Genomic DNA, 13074 nt, shown 5'->3' on the forward strand with positions numbered 1-13074 from the left:
ACTGACTTCCAGTGGACGAAGGCATGTGAAAGGGCTTTTCAGGAATTGAAAGAATATTTGGGCAAGGCCTCGATCCTATCGTGGCTAAGGCAGGGGGAGAAGCTATATTTATACCTGGGGGTGTCAGAGTGTGCAATTAGTTCAGTGTTTATAAAGATGGTGGGCAAGGCAGAGAGGCCGGTGTACTTCCAGAGCAAAACAATGTTGGACGCTGAAACAAGGTATAGTAGGATTGAAAAGTATGCCTTGGCTCTGATCTTCTCTGCACTCAAGTTGAAACCTTACTTCGATGCTCATTCGGTGATAGTGGTGACCAACTTGCCACTCAAGCAGGTACTGAAAGCAGAGAAAGCAGGGAGAATGTTGAAATGGGTTGTGTTGCTCAGTTCATATGACATTGAGTACCAAGCCAGGACCGCGGAGAAGGACCAGGCGATGGCAGAATTTCTGGCTGAGTTTCCGGCCGAGGACCCCACCTGGGGGAAGGAGATGATCATGGAACCGGAGGCGGACTGATAAGACCCCAAAACTGTAGTTTTAACCCCTTTACAATAATACTTTTAGACCAATTATACGAGTAATGAATAAGAGTTAATGCTGATTACGTGTTTTTATGTATTTCAGGCTTTTAAGTCAATTATGTGCATAAATGCGCCACTTTGGCGAGATAAACGAGCAAGGGTTGGTTGCTAAGAAGTTCTGTGATTGAAGGCCAAAATTCAAGGAGAAAAAGCCTTTAAAAAGCTCGGTCAAAGCTTAAAAGTAAAAGTCAACGCGGGCAGAAACAGCACACAAAAGTTACCAGAACTTCCGAAGACCGTATCTTTGGGCTCAAACCTCAGAATTGGTCCTACCTTATGTTAAAATGACCGGCTCGGAAAGAGCTTTCCAACGGTCCAAGCCTTGACCCAATCAGATGACAAAAAGTGGACAAAAAGTCTGCTGAAGTCAAATCCGGCTGGAAATGAGCCTGTAGACTGAAGAAATTAGGCTTTGGGCTTGATTTTCCGGCCCAAAACATGGCTCCTCAGCCCATGCACGAAAATGTGGATCTTGTCTCCTCCATTTGTATGGAGAAGACTTAACTCTTAAGAAAGAATTAGTTTAGGTAGCAAGTAGCCATTAGAGCATAGTTCGAGATCTAGTTTTCTTCTATTAATTAGTTTTCATACGTTGTTTTAATTTAGATTATTGAATGATTGTTAATTCTTATTTAGATTAATAAAAATAGTTAGTTCTTCATAATTTCAATTTTTGTTATTTAAAATTACTTATATCTAATTTCGATTCTTAGTTATTAATCATTTCTTAGTTGTTAAGTTAGATTTGAATTATTGATTAGTTCAATTTAGTAAATTTACAATCTTTATATGATGTCTTATTTGATTTCCATGAGAAATGATAGTTTTATGAATCAAGGCTAAACCTCCATTAGAGGGGTTTGATGAAGCCTTGATGAAAACTTAATTGTGTAGTGTAGAATCATTATAAGAGTCTATTCCACTCTAGAAGGTAGTTGATTCGCCATGAGAATGGGTAGAACTTCCTCACATGCTAGTCATTAGTTGGTAGAGATTGCCATGAATGATTAGGGATTAGAACAACCAATTCTTATCGTAAGAACGTAAAAATTTGATTACAACAATCTATGCTAGTTTATTAAGTTGGATTCAAGGTGGATTCAATCTCCCCTAATTCTTTATCTAGATTCAAACCTTAGTATTCCGTCATTTCGTTATTCGTATCTTGTTAGTTCAATTCACATCATAGTATTAAATTCCCACCATTACTCTCACTAACTTTGGCCAAGCCTGATAATATTAGAAAATATTGAATGCTAAAGAACTAGGAGTGGAACGAATCTTTTACTCCACTCTATTCGATAGATTCGAGAGTAGAAATCTTTGATAAATATAGTCTTCGTATAGTTTTAGTTTTACTTTCGTTAGAATTTTATCATTCTATTCGTGAGTAGAACTATTCATTTTTACGGTTATCAAATGGCGCCGCTGCCATCTTAGTTCCCTTTAGTATTGTTTTCTTTAGAATTGTTAATCTTCCAAATTCCCATAACCCACCTACCCTTGTTTGATTCTAACTGTGGTTATCCGTTTCAGCACTGAAATTTTCCTCGCAAAATTACACGGAGCGCGACCCGCGCCCTAGGCAGGCTAAATTGGAGCGCCACCCGTGCCCAAATGCCTGGAACTCCAGTTTTAGTCGAGCCGACGACGCTTTGCCAAGGCAAAACTCGCGCCCCGCTGAGCGCTGGAACTTGAGTTTTACCGGCGCCACCCGTGCCCTACCAAGGGTAAGTTCGAGCGACCCCCGCACTGAAGTGCCTGGAGCTCCAGTTTGACCTGAGCGCGACCCGCACCCTACCTAGGCCTATTCGGAGCGCGACCCGCGCCCTCTGCTAAAACGCCTGATTTCCACAGGTTTGTTTCAAATTTCCATTTCTTCAAGGTTTTCAGTGTTCTAACTTGTTAGATACACTGAGCACGCATATACAAGATGTTATTCATAAGCGAAACAAGGAGGCATTCAGATACTCTTTTCTTCCACACCTTGCATCTCCTGTTAGAGGTTCATACTAGCATATCAAGATTGTTTGGAGTGTTGTTGTGTTTCATTAAAATTGGTCTTAGCCTTGCATGAGATTAAGGTCAGGCCGAAGAAAAATGCCTAACATAATCAACTGGCAACGTCAACAAACACGCCTTTCTAGTATACCACTTACTACACCTCTAGCTAATATACCATACACACCACCTGAAATAATAGTTGAAGAAAGAGAGTCTCCTCTCTCTGACTTTTACAAAGCCTTTAACGATAGCCCCAAATCTTGCATCGTTCTATCAGACCCAGTGGGGGATTTCCGAATCCCCCCAAATATATTTAATTTGTTACCTGTTTTTCATGGGTTAGACCATGAAAAACCTTATCAAAGGCATATGCGTAGGATTGACTAAGTCCTTACTACATTTCACCATCCTACGGTTGGTGCTGAACAAATTAAACTGAGGGTATTTCCCATCACTTTAGCCAATAAGGCGGCGTCTTGGTTAACTGCCCAAATGCCTAATTCTGTGGACTCGTGGGCCAAACTTGTTCTACTATTTATGGAACATTTTTACCCACCACTGAAGACCGATGAAATGCTTTCCAAGATTCATTTCTTTTGACAGAATCCTCATGAATCATTTTCAGAGGCTTGGAATTGTTTCACCGATCTTCTCATAGAGTGTCCACACTATAACCTCACGAAAGACACGTTAGTTCGTGCCTTTTTCAAAGGACTTCTACACCACTATAAAGAAGTCCTTGACATAATGAATGGGGGTAGTTTCCTAAGTAAGGGAGCCTCAAAGGCTTATAAATTTTTAGAAGATCAAACTAAGCGTAATAATAACTGGGGGCGTAGTGAAGATATCTCCCGTTCTGCTAGTTCTTCTACAACAGTTAAGACCGCCGGTATATTTGAGATGAAACCCGACCCTGAACTTAAAAATTTAATCGAATCTCTCACTAAAAAGGTAGAGGCTATTTCTGTTCAACAAAAGCTTATTCCCATCATGAATGTCAACACCAATCCATGTAATTTCTATTTGAGTCCACAGCATCCCGACTCCTATTGTCCCCTCGCTTACAAACAGCAAACATTACAACAAGATAACGTTTGCTCAATTAATAGTTATCCTATTCCTAACGCCCCTTGGAGACAACATCCCAACTTCAGTTGAAGAAATAATCAACAAGTAACACCTCCAGGGTTTAATAATCAAAATGTTAGGCCATCAAACAATTATAATCAAGGCCCACCACAACAAGGTCAAGGACAAGGTCAGGGTAATTATAATTATAACAATAACAACCAAGCTCAACCACGACAAGGACAAGGTCAGGGTAATTATAATAATTGTAACAATAATAATTATAATGCTAATAGAGGTATCGTTTCGGTTAATAATAATAACTATCAAAACCCACCAACTAATAATCAACGTGACATAGTTCATGTCACACAACCTATAGCTAACACTCCTCCACAACCGGATTGTTTCGATACCTTTATGCAATCTCAACAACAAATTTTACAAGTCATCTAATTTTCCTTACAGCAGTTAGCTCAAGAGAAAGTATAACCCAAAGGTGTGTTTCCAGGTCAAGCAATAACTAATCCTAAAACAACAAACACAGCCTTTGAGGTGAACGGTAATACTAGTACGGAAAATGCAAACGTAGGTGAGCTAAATGCCATCACCACTCTCCGTTCTGGGAAAGTGGTTGATAACAGCATAACCATGCCTATAGTTACCCCACAAGTAGTCCCTACACCGGAGATTGAACTAGATACCAAAATAGAAACTGAAGAACCTACCCCTGTAGAGGTACCAGTTAAACCACAACCTAAGAAATAGAAAGCAAAGGTTAGACATCCAGTTGATCCATACACTAAATATATAGAGAAACCACTATTTCCCCAGAAATTAGCTATGTTAAACAGGGATACAAACTTTGACGAGATTAGGGAAGTTCTTAAAAATATAACGATAAACTTACCTTTTCTGGAAGCAATTAAAAAATTACCTCACCATGCTAAGTTTCTCAAAGAGTTGTGCACTAAAAGCGTAAGACAAATATTTCTAAAGACACCTTTTTAACTGAACAGTTTCCAACTTTAACGGAACACAATGGAATCGTTAAGTACAAGGACCCTGGTCGTCCTACTATACAATGCACCTTAGGAGATTCCCACACGATGACCGCTTTACTAGACCTGGGGGCGAGTGTTAACTTACTCCTGTATTATCTATAAAAACAAATAGGTTTACAAGAGATGCAACCTACTAAAATGACGTTGCAATTAGTGGATCAATCTATTAAGCACCCTAAGTGTGTGGCTGAAAACGTGCTTGTTAAGGTCTAGGATTTCTACTATCTTGCTGATTTTGTTATCCTCGATACAAAAGTCACTAACGACTATGTTTCAATCATTTTAGGACATCCTTTCTTGGTAACTGCCAACGCGCTCATAAACTGTCATGATGGTTCGATGTCCTTGTCTTTTGGCCATCTTTCTGTTGAGGTAAATGTTTTTAAAATGATGAAACAGTTACCAGATTCGTTTGTAGATGGGGAAGTTAGCTTGATCGAGAGCTTAGCTCAAGATTATTTTAATAACACATTTCCAGAAAACCAAATGCATAAATTCTTGTCTTTTGGAAGTTCAGATTTCGCCGATGACTCTTACTTAGAGGAAGTCAACACCATCTTTGAGTCTACACCTATCGTAGACCCTTCTGTTGCTCCATCTACAGAGTTTGAAGACCTGCTGCCTAAGCAAGTATTCATTACTCAAGATGAGGACCCCCCAGAAGCATTTATTGATATTCCTTCCACCCCGATGCTTACACCTCTTCCTCCTGAGTTAAAGTATATTCAACTTGATCCGGATGGTAGTCATCCGATGATAATATCTTCTCTATTATCTAAGGAGGAAGAGACACGTTTGATCAGGGTGATTAGGGAACATCGTTCTGCGATTGGTTGGTCCCTAGCCGACATTAAGGGAATTGACCCTAATGTATGCACTCATCGTATCCATTTAGAGGATAACGCAAAAACTTCTTACAAACCTCAGCATCGCTTGAACCCTACCATGAAAGAGGTGGTCAGGGAAGAGGTCTTACGGTTACTCGATGCGGGTATCATATACCCAATCTCTGATAGCGAATGGGTAAGTCACATTCATGTAGTTCCTAAGAAATCAAGGATTACCATAGTACGTAATGCCAAGGGTGAATATGTTGCCATGCATGGTCCTATGAAATGGAGGATCTGTATTGATTACAGACGTTTAAATGCCATGACATGAAAGGATCATTTTCCTTTACCCTTTATAGATCAGATGCTTGAATGTCTAGCTGGTCATGTTTTTTATTGTTTTTTGGATGGCTACTCTTGCTATTTCTAAATTATTATTGATATTGATGACCAAGAAAAGACTACATTCACATGTCCTTTTGGAACATACGCCTATAAACAAATGCCTTTTGGCCTTTGTAATGCTCCTGGTACCTTCCAGCCGTGTATACTTCGTATATTTAGTGACATGGTAGATAGTTTCATGGAAGTATTCATGGATGATTTTTCTATCTATGGAGACTCTTTCACTGACTGCCTGTCTAACCTGTCTAAAGTTTTGACATGATGTGAAGAGAAGAGTCTGGTTTTAAATTGGGAAAAATGTCATTTCATGGTGAAAAAAGGCATAGTACTAGGTCATATTGTATCTAGTGATGGCATCGAAGTAGATAAGGCCAAACTAAATAAGATCGCGACTCTACCTATACCACGGACTGTCCATGATATTAGAGCCTTTCTAGGCCATGCAGGTTTTTATACGCGCTTTATCAAAGATTTTTCGAAAATAGCTAAGCCATTAACTAATCTGCTTATAAAGGATGCCATTTTTTATTTTAATTTTAACTGTAAACAGGCTTTTGAAACTTTAAAAGCCGCCTTAACTTCTGCACCTATTATACAGCTTCCCGATTGGTCTAAACCTTTCGAACTCATGTGTGATGCTAGTGATTATGCAGTTGGTGCTATCTTGGGACAAAAACTAGATAATAAGTTCACTGTTATTTATTATGCTAGTAAAAGTCTAAACAATGCTCAAAGAAATTATACAACTACTGAAAAAGAATTCTTAGCTGTCGTTTATGCTTTAGATAAGTTTCGCCCTTATTTGGTTGGTTCTAAGACTCTAGTTTACACGGACCATACAGCCCTTAGGTACCTTCTCGCAAAGAAGGATGCTAAGCAGAGATTAATCTGATGGATTATTCTCCTACAAGAGTTCACATTAGAAATAAAGGACAAAAGAGGGGTCAAAAACGTAGTTGCTGACCACTTATCTAGACTTACAAACGACGATGATAGTGATTCTGAGTCCATGTCGGACTCTTTTCCTGATGAGCATCTGTATGCTATTTTTTATGCACCATGGTATGCTGACATTGTGAATTATTTAGCGTCTGATGTTATTCCTTATGATTGGTCAAGAAATGAACGTAAGAATTTTTGGCCGAGTTAAGCTATACTCTTTGGGATGATCCCTACCTTTTCAAGTATTGTGCGCGATCAGATTATTAAATCGTTGTATTCCCTTAATGGGAATATAATGAGGTTCCCTCATTCTGCCATGACAAAGAGTGTGGTGGCCATTTTAGTGGTATGAAAATAGCTGCTAAAATTCTTCAATGTGGGTTTTATTAGCCTACTCTCTTTAAAGATTTAAAGATGCCCAAATGCATTGCAAGACGTGTGTTCGTTACCAACAACTTGGGCGAATCACGAAGCGTAATATGATGCCATTAAATCCATTCATAGTGGTAGAAATTTTTGACGTATGGGGCATTGATTTCATGGGTCCCTTTCTAGTTTCCCACGGTTTCATTTATATTCTAGTTGTCGTGGACTACGTGTCTAAATGGATAGAGACAATGGCTTGTCGTAACAATGACCATAAGACAGTTGTGTTTTTTGTTAAATAGTATATTTTCTGTCGATTTGGCATTCCCAAAGCCATCATTAGTGATGGTGGAACACATTTTTGCAATAGAGTTGTTGCATCTCTCGTGAAAAAGTATGAAGTTACACATAAGGTAGCAACTTCGTATCATCTACAAACTAGCGGACAAGTAGAAGTTTCTAATAGGGAAATCAAAAAGATCTTAGAAACAACTGTAAATCCTTATAGGAAAAACTGGTCAAAGCGTCTATCTGATGCCTTATGGGCATATAAGACTGCTTTCAAAACTCCTATAGGTATGTCTCCCTTTAGACTTGTATTTGGGAAACCTTGTCATTTGCCCGTTGAATTGGAGCACCGCGCTATGTAGGCTATAAAAAGCCTTAACTTCAATTTTGATGAGACGGGTGTCTAGCGCAAGTTGCAATTGAATGAACTTGAAGAAATCCATAGCGATTCTTAAAATCTCGCGAAGCACTATAAAGCTAACATGAAACGTGTTCATGATAAGCAAATATTGTGCAAAGAGTTTGTGGTAGGTCAAAAGGTCTTGCTTTACAACTCCCGTCTACATATTTTTCTAGGGAAATTTAAAACCCATTGGTCTGGTCCTTTTCTGGTTACTGAAGTCACCCCTCATGGGAAAATCAGCTTGGTAAATCCCAAGGACAACAGTACATTTCAAGTCAATGGCCAATGGTTGAAACATTTTCACAAGCTATTGTCCCCTGATGTAGAGAAAGTCCTTTTACAGGACCCTGTATATGAGGACTGACCCTTGTTGGTTGGTGTACTTTCTTTCAATTCCATATATTGGTAAGTGCACCATTCATGTAATCGAGCCCTCCCTATGGAGTGTGTGGCTATAAGTATTGGATCCTAAGTCCACGTTTAACATAATTCACGTTTTCCACTCTCGCATGTTTTCTCGGTTTTTTAGTCATGTTCTTCTATGGTGTGAATTATGTCTTTATTATTTTTCATTTTTCTTATATTAAATCTTATTCATAAAAAGTAAAAAAAAATATCAAATCCATAAATATAGTAATCTAGGAAGTCTCGGGAATCTGACTTTAAAAGACCCACTTTTAAAACAAATTTTCTAAACTCTGTTGTCAAAAATTTGTTTTGGGGTGGGGTGTTTGTTTTTTTCCATTTAGGATTGTTCAAATTTCCATTTGTGTTGCTTAGGCCGTTTAATCGTATCTCGATTCGGGTTGACATTATCTATGAAATTGGATTTCATTCATTAGCATAACTTACATTATGCACACACTTCGAGGCGTTTTCCATCTTCTTATATATCACCCATAGTTGGAATAGAGTGTTTTATGGATCATTGGATTGGAAATTCTCTCCTGATCATTTCCATAGCTCATTCGCAAAAATCGGACTGGTAACGAAGCGGCAAATTTAGTTTAAAGTTGCACGAAAAAAATTCGAAAAATCAAATTAGGCTTGGGCCCAATCTCGTACGCACGTACCACGCACGTGCGTCTCCATCTTCAAACCAATAGTCGCAAGTTGTTTCATTCCACCATTAACAAAGCTTAAAAACCTAACCAAATTTTAAAAAAATAAATAAATAATAAATAAAAAAATAAAATAAAATAAATAAAAAAACCTAACTACACCCACGCCCACAATACAAGCCCACCCCAAATCTTCTCCTAACCATTCCCACCACCATCTCTACCAATTTCCACCACCATTTCATTAAAAAAAAAAAAAAAAAAAAAAAAAAAATGAACTGCCGCGCCACCACCATTGTTTTGTTAGTGAGGTTGTCTCAAACTCCATCCCCACATTACATTTAAACCCCCAAATCATTCCAAAACTTCCAATGGCTCAAAGACGGAGAATTTTGCCGGAGCAAGCATTTACGACCGACCACTTCGTGCAGTTTTACGGTGACAAGATGGTTAGGAGAGATTGGAGTAGGTTGTGGTACTCGACAGACATTTTTTACCATGAAGATTTGGTCCGACAATTTTATAGGACGAGGGAGTTGGATGGGAATAGAATTTTTGTTACGGTGGCCGAGAGGAGGAGAGAAGTATCTACTGGGTTGTTGGCTAAGATTTTAGGCATTCCGCCTAGACGCCATCTCGATGCCACATTACAGGAATCCCAATTTACTGGGATCGAGCCTTTGATGAACGCGACTGTTTTGGAAGGGAACTACAATGCGAGCTCGCATTGTGTTCGCCAGTCGTCTCTGCGAACCAACCAGCTGGTTGTAGCTCAGTGGATTGGTAGGAATGTCATCGGGAAGGAGAAGGTCAGTGACATCAATCTGAACTGCCTTCACATTCTATGGATACTCCAGGAGCAAAAGTATGAATTCTGTATTCTGGAGTTTTTGAGTAATATGATTAGGAGAGTTGGGAAGAGTATTGCACCTCCCCCTATTTTGATAACGAAGATCATGATGACCTTGAGAGCGACTCCGACGTCTGATAGGATTTGGCTGAAAGAGCATAGAAATCCTACTATTTATACAGAGTGTATCCAAAAGACGTGGAGGTTGCCTGACGAGAGAGTAGTTGAAGAGGAGGATGAGGAAGACATGGCATGTCTTGATGTCGATGCCTTGGAGAGGTGTAGGTCGGATGCAGAACGCATGTTGGTGCTTCATCGTGGCATGCATTCCCTCAATACTATTTGCGAAGATCTCCGGACTCGGCAGGCTACCATGCATCATAACTTCGAGACTCGTGCCCAGCGCAAGGATGAGCGTTGGGAGGAGATGAAGGCCGAGATGGAAGCTCAGCGAAAGTTCCGTGAAGATATGCGTGAACACTTCCCACCCCAGGGGGGTTCTTCTGAAGAAGAGGTTTCTATGAGGCACGAGCATCGTCGCCGCAGGACGGATTGCGCTGGCCCATCGGGAGCTCAGGGCCCATCCTCATCTCATGCTCCATCCTCTACCAGTAGCGCGTGGTTTAGGGATTTTATAAGTTGACGTTGTTTTGTATTTGTTTTTATTTAGTTCGGATGTTAAGTTTTTTTTTTTTTTGGAATTCAGTTGTTAGATTTGTATTCGGTAGTTAATTGTATTTGAATTTCAATTTTTAATATAATATGGTTCTTTTCAAACTGTGCATTGTTTTTATTGTTAATCCCACCATCCCGAATTGTTTGGGGGTGGTATTATTTAATCTAGTATGATTTTTATATGATCCAAAATTGATTATATAATTTTGCGATGGTTATTAGGAATGTTGTCGATATGGGCATGGCTATGAGTAGATATTGTGGTAGGATGAAATCTTGATGAGTTAGGCAGTAATATCCTAAATTCAATCTAAAAGATATTAGGTTTGTTTTAGAATCAAGAATATGGGTTGTTTCCGTTTTCGGTTTTGGAAATTTTTTGTTTCCGGCAATTGCCTTAAAGCTTTTTGGCAACTTCCCGATTCGTTTTGGAAATTTAAAACCTATATAAACTTCATTTATTCTACACTCACAACCCACACTGCATCTCACTTTCATCTCGCACCTTTTTTTTTTTTTTTTTATCAGCAAGCAAGGTTGTTTTAGAGGTCCCCTACCCTTTTTCATAAATTTGAAATAGCTTCATTACATTCTGATATAGTCTTTCCCACTAGCTTTCACTCCCACGTTTCCCATTTTTCTTCTCCATTTTAGCAACTCAGCAGCTCGGAGCGCGCCTGCGCCCCAGTGGAGCGCCACCTGCGCCCTAGGCACTCTCAGTCAAAATTTCTTCAGAGCGCGACCCGCGCCCTTCCAAGCCTAAACCTAAGCGCGACCCGCGCCCAAAACACTGGAATTCCAGTTTTCATCCTGAGCACAACCTGCGCCCATCCCAGGCAAAAAGTGAGCGTGCCTTACGCCTAAGAGCCTGGAACTCAAAATTCACCAAGGCGCACCCTACGCCCTACCCAGGCATAGGTCGAGTGCACCCCACGCCCTGGCCCCCATGGGCACGAAAAATTCCAATTTTTTGTGGGTTGTTCCAGGTTCGTTTGCAGCTGTTCTAGTGAGTAGTTTTGTGATGACATCTCCTATAGTGATACCCGAGCAGTCTTTCGAACACTTTTTGGGGAGCGAGACTTATGGACATTGGTTCCGCGAAAAGATCATGCAGTTAGGATGGAGGCATCTTCTGGTAAGTGAAGACGACTCGTATTCACCTAAGCTTACTAAATTTTTTTACAATAATGTTAAGTTCTATTGTAACCAAGATGGAGAACAAGAATTCTCCGTCACGGTTGATGACACGCCACTAGAATTCAATAAGTATGTGGTAGCGTTAGTTTTGGGAATACCAATACGTGATCCTATTCACATGTGGGGATATATGACCAATAATGCAAAGCTCTATGACTATACATATTTCCATGAGTATTATGGGAGAGGGGTGTTTCGTATAATGGACCAAGGGCATTATAACATAGCCCTTGGTAGCCTGTCCCTCAATGTAGGCACCACCATGTTATTCATCATGATGAATATTTTAAGGGATTGGCAGTTTACCTCTGCAAATAGTACCGCTAGTGATGTTTTCTTTGCTTTAGCTGAGGGACGTTGCCGATATGACATTCCCTGAGTATTAGTGGCTAGTCTTAAGAGAGCCCAAGGCATGAGGCATAAGTATCTTCTTATGCCTGTTTTGGTTTGCCGCATCATGCTCAGTTGTCTACCTGAATTCTGAACCCAGTTCACGGATTGGAAAAGGGTTGAAGTCATGAGACCCACCAATTGGGTGGTTCACTCATTTCGAGTAATGACTTGGCCGGGATGGCAGGTGCAACCTCATTTGGTTGCTCCTTACACCCCATCAGACATAGTAACACTCGACAAGTTAGCACAAGTTGATGACACACGGCGGCGGGCTTGGCAAGTTATCATGGCATGGCAGGATGCGAAGGAACCTCCTCTCTTTGGAGAGGGAAATGAGGATGAGGCTTAAACGGGAGTTAAGGTTAGTTTTTATTTTAGTTAGTGTATGCTTATGTCCCAAGCAATTTAATTCTTGTTAACCCCATAACAAGTGGAACTCCTATAGAGTTGCGTCAGTTTTTATTTTATATATTAGTATGTTTAACCTTGTTTTGCAGATGTTCCAGAATTTCATGTGTTTCCATGGTATTTCTCTACCCTATTTATTTAAATACTTTGAGGACAAAGCATGTTTCTTGTTTGGGGGGGGCATAGAAACATGTGTAATTAAGGCATCTGTTAGGATATAGATATGTACAGTATGCACTTGTTTTCTAGTTAAAAAAATCAAAAATTTTAAAAATATTAATAAAAAATTTATGTTGTACACTTAGAAATATTGGTATTGTTTTCCTTCTCTAGGCCCTTGATAATCTAGAAATCTCACATAGCTTTTGCATTAGAATAGTTTTTAGAAACTTAGGTTAATATGTAGGTAATAATCCTTGCATCTATCTATAAATATGTTACATGAGTATTTATGATTGTTGGTAGTAAGTTTCTGAAATCTAGGCTAGAGTATTTATTCTACAAATCCTGTGAGAATATAGCCTAAAGCCTTATATGAG

This window comes from Coptis chinensis, chromosome 8 (genome assembly GCF_015680905.1).
Source record: "Coptis chinensis isolate HL-2020 chromosome 8, ASM1568090v1, whole genome shotgun sequence".
In the NCBI taxonomy this organism is placed as follows: Eukaryota; Viridiplantae; Streptophyta; class Magnoliopsida; order Ranunculales; family Ranunculaceae; genus Coptis; species Coptis chinensis.